We start from the raw sequence: 18823 nt of genomic DNA, 5'->3' as shown, positions 1-18823 counted from the left end.
TCTTGGGCTATATCAGGGAGCCCACCCCCACCCCGTATCTCCTGCATGGAACCAGAAGTCCTACTTTTCTTCTGTCCCATCTTCCGAAAGTGCCTTCTTTCACTCAAAATTCACTCACTTCCCTCCGTTCGTGGCCCACGCCCTCGCGGACAATGGGAACCGCACTATTAGGAGGTCCACACTCACTTCGTCCGGTGGGCTACTAAGCCCAGTGGACGTCTCAGTCACTCGCACCCGGGTACCCAATCCCCGACCGAACGGAACCGCAATATACTTACTCACTCCCGAGTCTTTGTCCGGCTCTTCGTGCACAAAAATTACGGGGAACTGCAGTATCTCCTTTCTCTTTTCTTTTTGCTTTCCTATCTCAGTTCGGAAAATCCAGGTGAGCTAAGTCGGAATCTCCTCCGGGACCATCCGAAGATGGGGCGCCCTCCCAGAGTTGAATTCCGAGTCGGCTGTCTGGATCCGAGTCACGGCACCAAATTTGTTATAGTTGAATTTAAAATAAATCAAGTCCGAAATAGATTCAATAAATATTTATTGAGGTAGGAAGGCAAAAGCAGCGCTGGGCGGCCGGGGAGTCGCAGCTCCACCAAAGGCTCGCAAATTCAAGCAAGCTGAGCAGCTCTTTTTATCTTCACGGAGGTCGGGTTTCGACATCTTCGGTACGCCCCTCTGTAGCTTCTTGCTTGAGGTAGTTTAGATAAAATGTTAGTCACAGAATCAGCTCAAAACAATACATTCTGATAACATTGTGGTTAAGCTTTTTGTCAAACAGGAGTTCCCATGTTGGTGTAGCAAGATAACGTTGTGGACATGTCTCTTCTGGTTAAACAGGGAGTTCTCAAGACTGCCACAATGGGTTCGTTCCTCTTGCTTAACTTGTTCGATCAGCAAATCACCTTTAGTTACTTATTACACCCTGTACCTTCAAAGTGCGCTCATGTCTCTCTCCCCCTCTCTGACCCGAGACAGCCTCCTTATATCCTGCACTGGATTGAGTGGAGACGTACAGGCTAGAGTTGCTGCATGCATGGCCAGTGCACGCAGCAAGTCCCACCAGACTCTCCTGCACTGGATCGAGTAGAAAAGTACAGGCTAGAGTCGCTGCACACGTGGCCAGTGTATGCAGCGAGTCTCACCAAACTCATGATCCAGCTTTGCTAACAGCGGCTGTCTGATACATGACCACATTGTTGTAATCCCTTCTTGTTATCTTCTTCTGTGAAGGTCAGGGTCTCATGGATACACACATAGTTTTTAGAGCAACATATTCTACAACTCGTACAAGGGTACGATGCAAAGCGGCATTTACAGCTGATCGTATAATGCTTATTAAACACGGCAAACAGCATACTAAACATAACAGACAAATTCCTTCCACACAGGCAATGAGTATAATTTGCTTCAACCAACCCCACCCCCAAGTCCATCCAGCAAAGAGATTTCACCCAGTGGTCTCCACAAGTTGCCGGTTCGGTCAGTGCAGTTCCTGCAACTGGGCATGGATGCATTTGGAGTGGTCACTTAGATTCATACAATACAGTCCTTTAAAATCTTGACAACCATGTCTGTGAGCTGAAAGCAAAAAATCAGTAGCAGCTCTGTTTTGCAACATCGCATATCGAATACTATCTACATCTAGCAATAACTCAGAAATAGCTGGACTAGTAGCATTGTTAAACTTCTCCTTGGCAGCAAGAGAGTCCTTGTTATCACAAAACCTTGGCAGCAAGAGAGTCCTTGTTAGCAAGAGCGCATGCGGACTCCCTGTTCTTGCTGGTACTGTGCTTTGATCTTCTTCCACAACAGGCCAAGATTCTCAAGCAGCTAGATAAGGTGTCCCTGAGTCCATTACAGGCTTACGTCATCCAAATATTTTTCTTGCCAGCACCCGAGACTGAATAACAATTGGTGTGATATATGTGTTTTCCAGCACCCAGGTGCGAGTCCCTTGAGTGTATTTACAGTCCTCCTCGCCGATCTTCCGTTGCTTTCCCATATTCCACCCCCTTGCTCAAGAGACCGCTTCTGCTGGGTTCATTTTACTCTCGCAGGGTATAACACAGAGCAATCTACTAAGGCATGCAATAACATATACACATATAGGAAAAAACCAAAAACATATCTCTATGGTACTGCTTTGAATCAGGTGTCCTATTTCTCTTTTTCTGATGCTTTCTCGTAATGCTTATGGCATACTTTTATGCTAACGTGGCACATTTCCCATCTAATTATTCCTGTTTGGTTTCTTTTCTTTTTTTTTTTTTTTCTTTTTTTTCTCTTTTTTTTCTCTTTTTTGTTTTTTCTTTTTTCTTTCTTTTTCTTTTTTCTTTTTTTTTCCCATCACTTACGACTGACATAATAGTCTGCCTTTGCAACAAGAGCTCAGTTTCTCATTTTTCCTTAAGTTTCTCATTTTCCTACAGAGCATCCTATAGACTTTGGCTCAACTCCTTTTCCCAATCAACCATGATCTTATAGACAAACAACAAACAACCAGCCATACGCCCTGCACGGGCGAGCCGTTCCCGAGACCGTAAACGTGTCGGCTGGTGAAAACTCCCCCAATATTTCAGGACTTCCATCGGTTCTACAGCCCATCCTGGTGTATCTACCTGGGGCGCGCTCGCCTTACGTCTAAACATTGTGTATACACAAACTTCTTCACTTGACGGAGTGTCAGCCCTAGTTGCATACGAGAACAGTACCACACCGGGCAGAACACCTGCTCAAGTGGAGTCACCTAACGACACTGCACACAACAAAAAGCAAACAGTAGCACACATGCAGGTATAAGCTGGCGCCCACACACACTTACACAGCAGACATACAAAACCAGCACTTCTGTCTCAGGGAGACGACTGGGGAGGGGAGGGGGCGAGGCGGGCAATGGCAGGAGCAAACAGCTCCGGCTCTGTCCTTCTCTGCTGACATTCTGCCTCCTCCATCGGCCTCAGGTGGAGCAGAGGGGATCAGCAGGGGATCGTCCCAGACCTTCGGACCTGGCCTGTTCGATCCCCCTCCCGTAGGTTGTAATGCTGCAAAAGCCCCGGCTGCCGTGGCTCGCTCCGCTTTCATATCTTGTAAGGTCGATAACACCAACCACCATGTCGTCGCTAACGGTGATGCCTCTTTGTCTCCTTTACTTATCACTTCCCACAGTTTTTTCCCAACAGCCTCCCATATTTCTGGTCTAAAAGCTGTCTGGGGCTCTGGTGCGAATCCGTTCTCTCTGCACCAGGTTAACAACCTTCGGAGCATACGCTCATCGTATTTCACCCCTCTCTTAGAGGGGATATGCAGGAGAAGTCTTAATATAGCCCCTTCTTCTTTTCTTACTTGTTGCCCCATCTCCTGCCCAATTTAATCAGTTTGAGCAACAGTTTCGCTGGTGTTTCAATCCCTCTCTTAGAGAGGATCCCAGCGAGTAGCGTGGCCGCAGCTTCTGTTTCCATAGCTGCGCCTGGGAGGTGAGGAGCGACCTCACGCCGTTGTCTGCTCCCGCTGATGCGCCCAAGCAGCACGTCTCCCAGCCGAAGTCTCCCACTCCCCTCCTCTAGCTGCTTACCGCAGTCTCGGAGAACTCAGTCACGCTGAACCATCCTCTGCTACCAGATGTTGGAGTGGGAGATGGACCCGAAGTAATGATGGAGTCTCAATATGAGTATGATCGTTCTCCCTTTATTCAAGTTTTCACAGAGAATATATAGACAGGCAATAAGAGCACGCGCTAGCGGCAGCTATATGATTGGCTTACAGTCTCTGTTCACGCGCTGTCCATGCAGTTCATTCACAGATCAGGTTGGTTACAAGAATTCACATAGTAAATTACTTAGTCATTAGCACAACATGTTTTCTACCTTCGCAGTTCCCGTTTTTCCCATGTACTAATTCCATCTTCTACCACCTGTTTTGCTCTTAATCTAATCTCTCATAGTAGGGAGGCTGGCTCACATGACCATTTTCTCTCAGACACATTCCTACAGTGTGTGTGTAATGTTAGGGAATTGGTGCTGTACCTTCATCCCCAACAACACAGCTCCAGATGATACTATAACTAAAGCCCTTCAAGGGCTCACCACTCTAGCTGATGAGTTAGCTGAGAGCTCTGGAATAGACACCTCACTGACAGGTTGGCTGGATTCCTGGTTTGGGAAATGGAAAGGTATGGTGGTATCAATATTGACTTCTCTTATAATGGTAGCGGGAATGTTAGTGGCTGCAGGATGCTGTATCATTCCCTGTGTGCGAGGATTAGTTCAACGATTAATTGAAACTGCCCTAATGAAACGAATGGAAGCAGACCCTCCCCCATACCCTGGGAAAATGCTTCATCTAGAAGAAAATAAAAACTCTTGAGAAGAAGAAGAAGAACGCAACATCATGCTGTCGGCCCTAGAGGCCTCATATGGAACCATGCCCTAGAAATGCAAAAGACAATAAGATTATGAAAAAGGAAAGGGGGAAGTTGTAAGAAAGGCAGGTATTGCTTTTGCAGAGGAGAAAAGCCGTTTCCATCAGAGGTGGCATGATAAGGGAATGACTAGGGCAAAGAGGCTCCAGCAAAGGCTTGTAGAACATCTCTTATCACACAGACAAAAGGACAAACTGATTCCTACTGGATTAGTGTCTAGAAGGGTAGTCAAACATTTAACCAGGGCTAATGACATTGAGCAATCTTTTACCAAAAAGGAAAGAAATAAACTAGTCAGACAATCCCTTTAGGTGTAGCATAAAGAGAAGTAAACAGAGGCAGGACATCCGGGAAGAATTTTAGGCGCCTCGGACAGACTGTGAACCCTGGAGTACCTAACCAATGGGAAACAGGGGAGGGAAAAATTCATCTGGGATTAGGGAATAAAAAGGTGTGTTTCAAGAACTGAAAGTGTGCCTACTTGCTAGGTCACCCGCTCTTGCAAGAACGTGAATAAAAATGTGCTTCACAGAGGATTCTGCCTGAGCCTATTTCATTCGGACGGGAACTTAATTCTCACAATAGGTATGCTAATTATTAGGCGCATAAATGCTGCCAACTGAAAATACACAGAGATTTTTTCTGGTTTTTTTCATATACAAGTCTGCAAACTGCTGCCTTTTGAGGTTGCAGTGAGTCTCACAAGAAGCCGTTGCAGAAATAGCAGGCATGAAGCTATACAAAGCCTGTGGCACCAGTTTCTCTTTAATCCCATTCTTATGATGTAGTCATGAACCCTGGAAGTGACCCCCAATGGCCTGGGGCTGTCATCCAGACAAGTGAGGGATACCTGTAATCTGGTTTGGCCAGCCTTATTTCCTCAAGAATAATGGTGTGTCTAAAAGCTGAGAACAGGTCCGATACGCCACTATTGCTAGTTCTTATGGATACAATGGAAGAATGCACTATTGCAATTTCAGGGGAAAAGAACAAAACAATTCACAGAATACACTATTACCACCTAACAAGTGTTCCCGAAAAGTAACAATACAAATCACCAGCGCGCTATATATGAATACCCTAAACGAGTGCACAAATCACTATCTTAGAGCATGATAGACATGATATGTACGTTATAAAATCACTTACCCTCTCTCTCTCAGGTAAGGCCACTCAATCCCGGGAAGTTTCCTTGCACAGCGTCCTGGACAAGGGGGGCAGAATCTCCTACAGGCCAGCTGTATCTTTGGAAGATTCCCCCATTTTCTCCCCAAAACTTGGGACTTAAATATCCTTTTTCCGGGACTGTGCTTGAATGGATTACGCTGTCTGGGATGGTTATCTCCGGTGGTTTGATGGCCCCTTAGGTAGCAATGTTTATTTTGTGATGTCTGGTCTCACACTCACTGAATAGTGGTGGGACTTGATTTAGGGCATTTTGTTTGTTAAAGGCACCATTCGGGTTTCAGTTCTGGTTTCGATTCTCATTGTAATGCAGTGTTGAGACCACCCCGGGCTGAGCCATTTCCACAGCTCCCCCCAAGTTATCTCTGCGAGGCAAGATGGAGCTGAGTCGAATGACAGCTCCCTGCATCTCACCTTTTGTGTTCTGAAACCGGTTTAGCCAGGTGCTCCCATTCATTAACATTATTATCAAAAGAGGTCATCATGATTGATGTGCTGTTCAAATGAGAATACCAAAAGGAATTACAGTCAGATCTGATTAATCCAAATCAGTTTGCAGACTCCATTTTTATGCAGATTACAACACATTTTGAAATTGATAAATCAACCAGAAGTACTAGTAAGGAGATACAGACCACTGCCAAGTTTTCCAAAGAGCTTCACTTCTGTATACTGTGAAATGGGATATTTAAGAAGCCAAATTACTCCTAATATTGAATCAATTAGTGGAAAATAATAATGGTTTTATCCTTGATTTCTGTGGTTTCGGGTACGGCCGGGACAAACCTTAAGGAAAATTAGATATCCTCCTTGGGGAAGAGCACTCCTGTTACAGACAGGAGGGTCAGGGTTGTATAAAACTGAAAACTCTCTGTTTGCACTTGCATGCAATTTATATAAAGAAGATAGTCGGCTATATCCTAACCTTGAGGAAGAACTACAGCCCCCTCCAGTACCCCGTAGTATACCTTGTCTGATACATCCCTATGCTAGACATCATAGTTGAGTGAAGTGCGAATGCTTAGGTTGTAAGCAAAATTGGTATTACCATTCATCCCGAAGACATCCCTTCTGTTTAAATTGCCGGAAGCAAAATTCGAGTTTGGCTCAAACTCGGATACGATATATCAATATCGTAACATTAATTTGTGGGTGGGAATTGCTAGTGCCGGTTCTGTGGGAAATTCCTGAAGAATGGTGGGAAACAGTGGTCTCTAAGTGTAAAAACCGATTTTGCTTGGAAAAGATATAAGAACCCTACCTGCTACAAGAGCCAGGGATACCGAATCAAAAGAGGATGGAGGGCAAGACCAGGTTGGCCACCGTACTCGCTGCCAAGAAGAATTATTTCTCGGCTGTTGGAAGCACCCCAATAGGCATGAGAGGTAGGAGTATAAGCCATACTGGACCTCCACTCCTCGTATTGTTGTTAGCGGTATCCTTAGTATCCAGTAACGAATGCATGAAGTGTTACCAGCAGGTCTCCTGGAATAGGAAGAGGGTTTCCACGATGACAGTGCATTCGCATATCAACAGCCACTGTTATAACCGCCATGAGTTAACAGTGTGCAAATATGACCAACACGAATATTGGGTTGGGAAGAATTTAGGAATAGGCGGAACAAGACTAGGAGTGCATTGTCCTAGAGGGGAACAATGGCTCTGCTTTACTAAAGCCGGGCATTGGGACATATCAGACGGAGGTGGGGTACAAGATATGATAAAAGCCAAAATAGTGAGGGCTGCTATCTACCAAAACCAATTAGCCTTAGACTACTTACTGGCGGAAGAAGGGGGCATTTGTGGAAAATGGAACACTTCAGATTGTTGTTTAAAGATAGATGATAATGGGGATGCAATATTGGAAATAACAGAAGAAATCCGGAAAATTGCGCATGTACCGGTTCAAAAATGGGAATCTATGTTAAATGATAATTGGTGGAATAATGTTTTGGGGGGAACCTGGTGGAAGAAACTAGGCTACATTCTCTTATGTTCAATCACTGGTTTATTATTTCTTCCTTGCTTAATCCCTTGTTTTATACGCTTAATTACAACAGTAGTCCAAAACATGCAAGTAGTTTCCATACCCAAGAATCCAAAATTGGCAGCCTCAGGCTCAACTAAAAAGATAATGGTATTAAGGAAAATAAGAAATACTCCACAACAATTGGAAGAAGCAGAATCGATCTATGAACAGAACAAATGGATTAAGCAAAATGAAAGTTATGGCTCAAGCCAAATGTAGTATAAAAGACAAAAAGGGGGAATTGTGAAAAATAGTGAAGGTATTGTTGGCTTTCGCCATAATAACAAGGCTATAAATCTTTGACTTATAAGGATAACTAACCTTTAGTAAATTAGGAAACATGAGAATCCTCAAAGATAACAACTAACAGCAGGTATGAAGAAAAACATCCGAGAGAAACAAAAGAGAACTTCTCCAAAAGACCCCACAAGTGATTAACAGAAGGAAACAGATGCATGGGAAAAGGGAGCTGATCCTACCAGAAGGAAACAGATGCATGGGAAAAGGGAGCTGATCCTACCAGAAGGAAACAGATGCATGGGAAAAGGGAACTGAAGATCATCGATCCTCAGAAACAATTGTCAGAAGGAAACACACAAATAGAAGAGAAAAAAGGACTAATGATAAGCAATCATCATAAACAATTACTCTGCCTAAAATAGTGAATATGTATGCAATATTGAATGTATATAAGACGTGGGTCTTAGCTATTAGCTGGTGTGCCTCTGACTTGAGTCATGCACCCAGCACTGTGCTTTTGCTTTATTGACTTTGTCCCTATAATAAAATAAGTGCCATTTCTGTTTAAGGGATCTGGCTGTTTATTACAATTTAGATGATGGAGGTTATTTTGTGACTTTTAGTTTCATGGTGGAGGAGGAAGCATTGCTATTCTGTCGTCTCCTCTGTAATAAACATAGTTTCCTATGAGCTGTGATCCAGGAAGTCTCTTCCAGTCCTGTGTTACTAATTCCTCCCCCAATGAAATTATGAAAGATGTAAGATCTTTCAGAGACCAGGGACAAAGACATGAGCCATCAGTCCACTGGCAGACAACTGGGATTGGCAGGTTGGACATAGACCTCCAAGGATATTCAAACTTTTAATTCCTATTTCACTTCCTAGAGAGCATGGCACCGAACCATTTTACACCTAACTCTTTGTTTGGACTCACCTCTTTACTCCTCAAATGTCACAGCTGTCAACCTGATTTTAGTTTACCAGTGTGAGAAATAAGTTCCGGTCCGAATGAAATAGGCTCAGGCAGAATCCTCTGTGAAGCACATTTTTATTCACGTTCTTGCAAGAGCGGGTGACCTAGCAAGTAGGCACACTTCCAGTTCTTGAAACACACCTTTTTATTCCCTAATCCCAGATGAATTTTTCCCTCCCCTGTTTCCCATTGGTTAGGTACTCCAGGGTTCACAGTCTGACCGAAGCGCCTGAAATTCTTCCCGGATGTCCTGCCTCTGTTTACTTCTCCTTATGCTACACCTAAAGGGATTGTCTGACTAGTTTATTTCTTTCCTTTTTGGTAAAAGATTGCTCAATGTCATTAGCCCTGGTTAAATATTTGACTACCCTTCTAGACACTAATCCAGTAGGAATCAGTTTGTCCTTTTGTCTGTGTGATAAGAGATGTTCTACAAGCCTTTGCTGGAGCCTCTTTGTCTTAGTCATTCCCTTATCATGCCACCTCTGATGGAAACGGCTTTTCTCCTGTGCCGGTAGCACAACACCCTCTGACTGTGTCTAGCCCCTGGAGGAAAGAAACTCTTCATCTGTGTGTTGTACAGTAATGGAAACACCACACTTGTTGCCGGCTATGCTTGTCCCATGGTTGTCATCATAAGGGGCTTGTCAAGAAGCAGTGGATTAGAACCAGGGAAGCTGATACAAAAATTAGAATTATTGCTCTGCAGGTTGATCTGAGCATTTTCCTTAATAAAAAAATGAATTAATTCCCCTGAATAGGAACTTTTAAAATATTTGTCATTCATCGTTCCCCACTTCCCACTGATTTGGGATGGCACTTTTTCTTTTTTGAAATCACCTAAAAACTTTGGGTGGTTCCTTTATCTAAACTTTATTTTCATGGAAATTTATTAAATACAATTACAGGAGAAAAACCTAATATTTCAAGGTCTGACATTATAATATACATTATATCTCTATCAGAAAACAAGTATAAACAGTTTTTCCATGCAGAGCCTATGTATAAATAAAAGCTGTAAGAGAGGGGAAAAAAAAAAGAGGGATTTAACCACAGCTTTTCATGTAGATGTCCTGGTTTGGGGTGAAGCAGAGCCAACTTTCTGTTCAGTGAGAGAGGCTCTTGCTTATACTTGTTGCTGTGGCAACCAGGGTCAGCTGACTTGGTTGTTTACCCTGTGGAAGGGTTAGACCTGTGGACAGGTCAGGTGACCCAAACTGACCAATAGGGTATTCCATCCCATCTGCCCATGCTCAGTATAGAAGCTGAGGGATCAAAAGGGTTGGGTTGGCTCCTTTCTAGGGCCCTTTCTCTAAGGGTTTTTCTTTGTGAGCTCTTCCCTAATGACTGATGTCTGAGGAGGACCCTGTCAGTTTATCTGCCTTTTGATCCTGGTTGGTGTGTTCCAGTTCCCATTTGTCACTGAGTCCAGTCTGGAACTTTCCCAGTGCCTGCCAGTGACATCTCCCTGGGAGCTTGGTATGGTTTTGTGTATATTTGTATATATTGTATCTATTTCATTATTTTCTTTTTGTATTTTATTATTAATATTTCATTCAAGTAGTTTATTTTTTTCTAAACTCATAAATCTCTCTATCTCTCTTCTTCCTCTCCTTGGAGTGAGAGGTGGGGGAGAGCATCTGTTGTCTTGTCACTGGCCAACCTGTCCCAAGCCATGACAGTAGACAAATGACTCCTTTGAGCAAGGATTTGTGCTATGGAGATGAAAGAAAATGCATATACTGCAAAATATACAGATGGTAGAAGACATTTTTAAGCTCTAATTACACCAGGTATTTTATACTTTGATTATCTTTATCTGTCCAGCCACTGAATTAGGGGTTAATTATTGAGAGTAAATAGGAACTTTTAGACGAAGTCCCCTATCATTGCTTTTTCAGCTGATCAGCACTGTAGCAGAGAGAAAAATTGAGCGTCTTGGGTTGGAAGAGACTGCAATATTCCCTGGGTTTTGTTTGGGATTCAGCTGCCTTGTGAAACCACAGGTCTTAAACTGAGATAAGTGAGGAAATTCAATTCTCATTCTATCTGCCTAAAGCCCATTTCCAGGACAAACAATTGCACAAAGGGTTGGAAATCCCTAAAAGGCAGAAGCAAGCCTCAGTAGCCCATAGTCTAAATGGCCACAGATAGGCAGGTGCTATTCTTTTGGCTTTTCAGATTTGGGCTTTTCAGGAGCCTGGTTGACAAAGTCCCCTGGGAGGCAGTCCTCCAGGGCAAAGGAGCCCAGGAAGCCTGGATGATTTTCAAGAAGGAAGTCTTAAAGGCGCAGGAGCAGGCTGTCCCCATGTGCCGGAAGACAAGCCGTCGGGGAAAAAGACCGGCCTGGCTAAACATGGACCTAGTGTTGCAACTTCGGGAAAAAAAGAGGATCTATGGCCTCTGGAAGGAAGGGCAGGCCACTCAAGAGGACTACAATGTGGTAGTGAAGCTATGTAGGGGAAAAAATCAGGAGGGCCAAAGCCCAGCTAGAGCTAAACCTGGCTTCTGTTGTCCAGGACAACAAAAAAAGCTTCTATAAATATATTAGCAATAAGAAGAGGACTAAGGATTATCTCTGTCCTCTAGTAGATGGGGCCAGCAACATAGTGACCAAGGATGAGGAAAAGGCTGAGGTACTTAATGCAGTCTTTGCCTCAGTCTTCAGCAGTAGGACCAGTTGTTCCCTGAGTACCCAGACCCCTGAGCTAGAAGACAGGGATGGAGAGCAGAATGAAGCCCCTCTAATCCAAAGGGAAACGGTGAGGGACCTGCTTCAGCACCTGGAGGTGCACAAATCTATGGGGCCGGATGGGATCCACCCAAGGGTATTGAAAGAGCTGGCGGAAGTGCTCGCCAGGCCACTTTGCATCATTTATGAGCAGTCCTGGATAACTGGGGAGGTCCCAGCTGACTGGAGGTTGGCAAATGTGACACCCATCCACAAGAAGGGCCGGAAGGAGGATCCAGGGAACTACAGGCCAGTCAGTCTGACCTCGGTGCCTGGGAAGGTCATGGAACAGATCCTCCTCAGTGCCATTACATGGCACATGCAGGAGAACAGGGTGATCACGCCCAGTCAGCATGGGTTTGTGAAGGGCAGGTCATGCCTGTCAAACCTGATCTCCTTCTATGACAAGGTGACCCACTTAGTGGATGAGGGAAAGGCTGTGGATGTTATCTACTTGGATTTTTGCAAAGCTTTTGACACTGTTTCCCACAGCATTCTCCTGGAGAAACTGGCTGCTCATGGCTTGGATGGGAGTACTCTTCGCTGGGTAAAAAACTGGCTGGATGGCCGTGCCCAGAGAGTGGTGGTGAATGGAGTTAAATCCAGTTGGTGTCCGGTCACAAGTGGTGTCCCCCAGGGCTCGGTGCTGGGGCCGGTTCTCTTTAATATCTTTATCAATGATCTGGATGAGGGGATTGAGTGCACCCTCAGTAAGTTTGCAGATGACACTAAGCTGGGCGGGCGTGTTGATCTGCTTGAGGGTCGGAAGGCTCTACAGAGGGATCTGGACAGGCTGGACCGATGGGCTGAGACCAATGGTATGAGGTTCAACAAGGCCAAGTGCCAGGTCCTGCACTTGGGTCACAACAACCCCAAGCAACGCTACAGGGTTGGGGCGGAGTGGCTGGAAAGCTGCCCTGGGGGTGTTGGTGGACGGCCAGCTTAACATGAGCCAGCAGTGTGCCCAGGTGGCCAAGAAGGCCAACAGCATCCTAGCCTGTATCAGGAACAGTGTGGTGAGCCGGACTAGGGAAGTGATCATCCCCCTGTACTCGGCACTGGTGAGGCCCCACCTCGAGTACTGCGTTCAGTTTTGGGCCCCTCGCTACAAGAGGGACATTGAGGTGTTTGGAGCATGTCCAGAGAAGGGCTACAAAGCTGGTGAGGGGTCTGGAGGACAAACCTTATGAGGAACGACTGAGGGAGCTGGGGTTGTTTAGCCTGGAGAAGAGGAGGCTGAGGGGAGACCTTATCACCCTCTACAACTACCTGAAAGGAGGTTGTAGAGAGATGGGGGCTGACCTCTTCTCCCTGGTGACAAGTGATAGGACGAGAGGAAATGGGTTCAAGTTGCGTCAGGGGAGGTTTAGATTGGATATTAGGAGACATTTTTTCACTGAAAGGGTTATTAAACATTGGAATAGGCTGCCCAGGGAGGTGGTGGATTCACCATCTCTGGAGGTGTTTAAAAAAAAGGGTAGATGGGGCACTTAGGGACATGGTTTAGAAGTTGTTTTTGTCAGGGCAGGTTAATGGCATGTCCCATCTCTTTATCATAGAATCATCTAGGTTGGAAGGGACCTTTGAGATCATCAAGTCCAACCATAAACCTAACACTGCCAAGTCCACCACTAAACCACGTCCCTAAGCGCTGTCTTTTAAATACCTCCAGGGATGGTGATTCAACCACTTCCCTGGGCAACCTGTTCCAATGTTTGATAACCCTTTCTGAGAATAAATTTTTCCTAATATCCATTTTGACCCCCCCCCGATGCAATTCAGCTTTATAGAAAGCTGAATTATATTTCTGACCAATGTACAGGTGCATAGGGTTGACTGTCCCCTGACCAGAGGATGTGTGGATTTACATTGGTGTAGGCACTGCCTGACTGCAGCTATTCCACCTCTGCTCTTTGCTGACCTCCCTCCAGTGTGGTAACATGTAGGGACCTCTTGTAATGGAGAGCAGAAGCACATCCAGTTTTGCTGACTGTATGCAGCGATCCCTCAGCCCATCTTTACTTTCTCTCTTTCCTAAATATTTTAAAAGTAGTGGTTATTTCATCTTTCTCATTCTTGTTTCAATTTTTTGTATGTTTTGTAATGTACATAATGTACATAAGTTATATGTATTTACTACTGTACTTATATATTATAAATACACATATGTTGGCCATACGTGCTCAAAAGTTTTTACTGATAAAGGTACACAGTCAAAAAATGTTAGAGACCACTCTTCTAGACAATATTGAATGGCTCTGACTGCTTATGTTTAGGCAATTTAATAATTCCACTGCCTATACTGGGAAATTAAGTATCTAGCTCACACATAGGTATCTGAATTTAGGTGTTTCAACTCTGGAGATTATTCCCACATCTTATTTTTGGATGATTAACAATAAGATCCTGACAAATTCTTTAATGTAATATCTGTAGTAGCACCACAGTCACCACTATTTTGTGAGCTGTTAGTAGTAGATATACTGCTTCCTTTCCTTTACAGAAAAATCTTGTAGGGGTTTTTACAAGTGTGTGAAATCTGTAGGGTACTGTTGAAAGACATCTTGAAATGTTTATAATCTGATTTCCACTTGCATTTAGCATACTTTATACCATTTGTGGCAAACCAAATATCTTGAATATATCACTATGAGATGTTTGCAAAAGACCTTTAATGTAAATGAGAATGTGGTCCTTGAATCATATATAGAATTATGAAACCACAGAGTGTAATAAAAGTATTAAACTCCTATTGTAAAATTGTTTTGGTTCATTTAAAAATGTTATAGTTCACTACATGTATATAATATTTTTCACATTGGCTAGCTGTTTAAGCAGAAACATTCTCTCAGATAATTTCATGGATAGTTTAAGGTATATTTTGTTAATAATAAAAAATAAACTTTCAATAAAGTAAAGAATTATATTAATTTTGTAAGTTGATTTGAAGTGTTCTAAAAGGGATAAAATGATCTATTGAATACAGAAAGGTTTAATTTGCTACTAAATTCTATAGATTATAAATGGGCTGACATTTGTTTTTCTTAGGAAATTCTGTTATATTTCTACAGAAATTTATTAGTTTTGTCCCCACTAAATTATGCAACAATTTTCAGGAATGGTTTGTAGATTATGTTTAAATATTTAAAGGTTTATATAAGGGAAAAATAAGGCATAATTGGGATGAAAGCTATATTCCTCAACTCAATAATTTTGTAGTTTGAAATTAACTTATTTCAAATCTGGCAAAAAGAATCCAGCTGTATATTCCTTCCTACAAAAATAAAGAAATGAATAGAAGTAATACTACCACTCCCCAAGACTATTTAAGGCCAAGGATGCCTTTTGAGACATTTTTCTTTCTGCTCTTTGATCACCTCTCTGGATCATAGCAGGGGTTGGGAGCTTATTTGCAGACATTTAGTTTGTAGGAATAGCAAAAAGGAAAGCATTATTCTGTGCCCTCTGACTTATGCAAATTCCTGTCTCTCAGCAGATGGGATGCATGCCCCAAAGTTTGTCAATAAAATGAAAGGAGAGAGAAAAAATCCTTCAGGTCATGCTTTTATATTTATCAGTGAAGCAGAGTTTCATTCTTATTCACAACAAATCCTTTGTGTAGGAAAGGAAAAAAAATCTTCTGAATTTCTCTGTCAATTCAAAAGGATCCATAATACACGTAGCAAACACAAACTGGATTATCATTTCCCAGTTTAGTATTTTCTGGCCAGGTCCACAACAATTGAAAGAGAAAAAATGATTTTCTACAAGTAAAAGACCAAAATATTACTTTCATTTGCTCATGGGATATATATATTTTTTACAGATATATTATATGTAATATAAATATATATATATGAAAGCAAATTAATGTTTTTAAACTGATAATGGCTCTCAGATCTTGAACTCTATGTCCAACACAGTAACAGAAGTCATTAATGTCCCAAAAGGAGTACCCAGGTTTTGCTCTTACAATGTTATGAACCAACAAAGGGTTCTTGGAGAAAAGAATGTCAGTGGGGGATGTCCCTACAGGTAAATAATAAGGTGACCTGTTTCTCCTTCCTTCCTTCCTTCCAGGGATGTGATAAAGTGAGCTACCCACGTGAGCTTCTTGCATGGAGGAAACAGTCCTGATGTGCCCAACAGACACATAGGAATAAATAAGATACTTTTTTTTCTTTTTTTTTTTCTTGGAATACCCAGATGATCCCTGTCTTCTGGGGCTGTTTGGGTCAAGCTATAACATCAGATTGCTGGTGCACATGACTGGATGGAGATCAGTAGCAGGATAAAAATAGCTCCAGGTCAACACAGGCTGGATATAAAGGCTTTTTATTCACTTTTAGCCTGTGGTGAATTTAATGATCCATATCTAAGCCATGACAGGTATCTGAACTATGTTTACTGGAGCCAGAAAAGAGATTTTCAATATTTTTTAAAGTGTTCTGTGCTTTCCCTAGCATAGGTGTGCTGTACGCTCAGCTGCCGTATCTGGCACCATGATGTGCTTAAACCTGAAGGTGACTGAGTTGGTTTTTTGTGTGTTTTTGTTGTGGTTTTGTGGGGTTTTTTTAATGAACATATATTTCAGTTAAGCCTGAGTCTTTTCATTTTAATAAAAAAGATGACTTGCCTCACCTTTCTCAAAAAAGCAAACGAAAAAACTTTTGCAGCTATTTATGGAAATGTTTAATCTAAATGTCTCTTCTACATTTTCACAGAATGATATTTTTTAAAAAAAGATATTGCTTTTCATTTATAAGATAGCTGAAAGTCTCTCAAGTACTTGGATATTTACATTTTGAGCCAAGTGAAGTAAATTGAAGTGAAAAAGCTTCAGAATTTTTCATTAAAAAATATTATTTGGGAGGCTTTTTTCTTGCACTTAGTTCACCTCTAATTACCAGACTGTTGCCATGTGCAACATGGAGAGCAGAACTGCAAGGCCTCTGTGAGTTACTTAGAATAAGTTTGAAATAACTGTCACAATAAACAGATGCTATTGCACATCAAAAGCTTAGAGCAAAACCAATTATTTTCTATATCATTTCACCAGATAATAGGTTTGACTCAAAAAGCCTGCATGCAACTGGTTTCATTCTTACTTATCTGGAACCAGTTATATGAATAAAAAGACCAGTTTTACCAGTTAAGTATCCCTCTAGCATGCTGGCATAGAGAAGGGAGCCCAGCTTTCACTAGCTGCAATAAAGCTGGTTTTTGAAATTAAACAAAACTTCCCTGAACATGCTAATTCTGCCTCTAACACCCATCTGATCCATTTCCCTGCTTCAGAAAAGTTATAGAAAAGAAACCAGCTCTCTGTTCCAGTGGTCTCCAAAGCAAAATGCATGCGCCCCAGGTGGTGTGCAAGGCAAACCACTGGGGTATGGGAAGACAATTTTAGAACTTCAGCAGTACATGTCCATAAATTATAAATATGCATATACATATACTGAGGATGTGTGCTCAGACATTTTTTACTGATGGAGCGTGTGATTAAAAAATTTTGGAGACCATGGCTCTATTCTGTTCTATAGACTTTTAAAGTAAATGCTAAGTAATACGTACATTTCCACACCTGACACTGGAACAGGTTGCCCAGGGAAGTTGTGGAGGCCCCATCCCTGGAGGTGTTTTAATGTGGTACCTAATTACAACAAAATATCCCAAAGTAGGAAGAGGGGTGCAGAAGGGGATTAAGTAGGTATATTTGTATATGTTTCAAAAGAAGAAATGGACAGACAAGAGAGAACGTGCTAGTGCTCTTCCATATAGGAAAAATAGCAAGTTCAAACTCTGATAGATGGCAGAAAAATTTGAGACAGTATAATAAGATCTGGATTGATTAGTGCCTCCTTACTAGTTTTTCCCAACAGTAATAATACTCCCTCAATTCAGAGATAAGTGGATCAGTATCTGCCTCTCCTTGTTAGCCTGCTATATGAATGACAACTAAATGGCATGTAATATATGAATGCGGATGTAGATATCCAGTGCAGATTAGGTTGTTCCAGAACAGGGTTTTAGTTCAGCAAGAGAACCGGAGGACCCTGGGTCATGGTCCTCAGCCCTAATACATGGAGTGCAGCAAACAGGATGGGAGGATGGGCAAACAGGGCATGGTGCGTCAGTCAGGGCATGGCGTGGCAGTTGGCGCAGCAGTTGGCACGGAAGGGTGCGCAAGAAGGGCACCTCTTTGAAGGAGGAGCATTCCACTGGTCAAGTACCATTCTGTGACCATCTACACGGGTCAAGGGCACTCAAGGCAGAATGGTGAGCACTCGTCTGAGAGCAAAGGCTGCAGCTCGGGCTCAGGGCTCTGCACCATCCACCCCAGCGGTGACTGATGCCTCCACCCAGAAGGAACTGCTGAAGGGAGAGCCTGCGGTACAGACCTCAGACTGCAAGAGGTGCCTCGACCTTTCTCCCAGAGCAGGGAAAGGCAGCACAACTGCCTGCAAAAGGTGTGTCCAGGTGGAGGACCTCCTGCAGCAGGTGGATGAGCTTCAGGAGGCGATGAGGAGGCTGAGTAGCATCAGGGATGCTGAGAAGGAGATAGATAGTTGGTTACAAGCACAGTCTGCAGCGGGCCCACAACCTATAACCAAAGTGTCAAAAACTCCCACGCTGGCACATGCAGAAGGGAGGGAGGCCAGTAACATAGAATGTAAGCTTGTAACTGGAAAGACCATCAGGAGGATGAGACTTCCCCCAAAAACTGGGGTGCCCTTGCAGAACCGCTTCACTGCTCTGCAGAGTGAAGAGGCAAAACCTACTGTATCAGGAGAGGCGCTGGAGCTGCCTAAGAATACCCAATCTGCTCCACGTATATCAACCAGTGCAAATAAGAAAAGGCAACGGGTGATAGTTGTAGGTGACTCTCTTCTGAGAGTACGGGGGCATCCATTTGCTGGCCTGATGCACTCTCTAGGGAGGTGTGCTACTTGCTGGGGGCTTGTATCAGGGATGTAACTGAAAGACTACCAAAACTTGTGCAGTCCTCAGACTATTAACAACTGCTGCTGTTCCATGTGGGCACCAGTGATGCAGCTGAGAGCAACCTGAAGACTATCAAGAAAGATTATAAAGCCCTGGGAGCAGAGGTCAGGGACTCTGGGGCACAGGTAGTTTTTTCATCAATCCTCCTGGTCAAAGGGAATGGGGTTGATAGGGCCAGGCAAATCTGGCAAATCAATAATTGGCTACAGAACTGGTGCCACAGCCAGGGGTTTGGCTTCT

The sequence above is a fragment of the Larus michahellis genome, chromosome W (assembly GCF_964199755.1).
Source record: "Larus michahellis chromosome W, bLarMic1.1, whole genome shotgun sequence".
Lineage (NCBI taxonomy): Eukaryota > Metazoa > Chordata > Aves > Charadriiformes > Laridae > Larus > Larus michahellis.
This window is presented reverse-complemented; position numbering follows the sequence as displayed.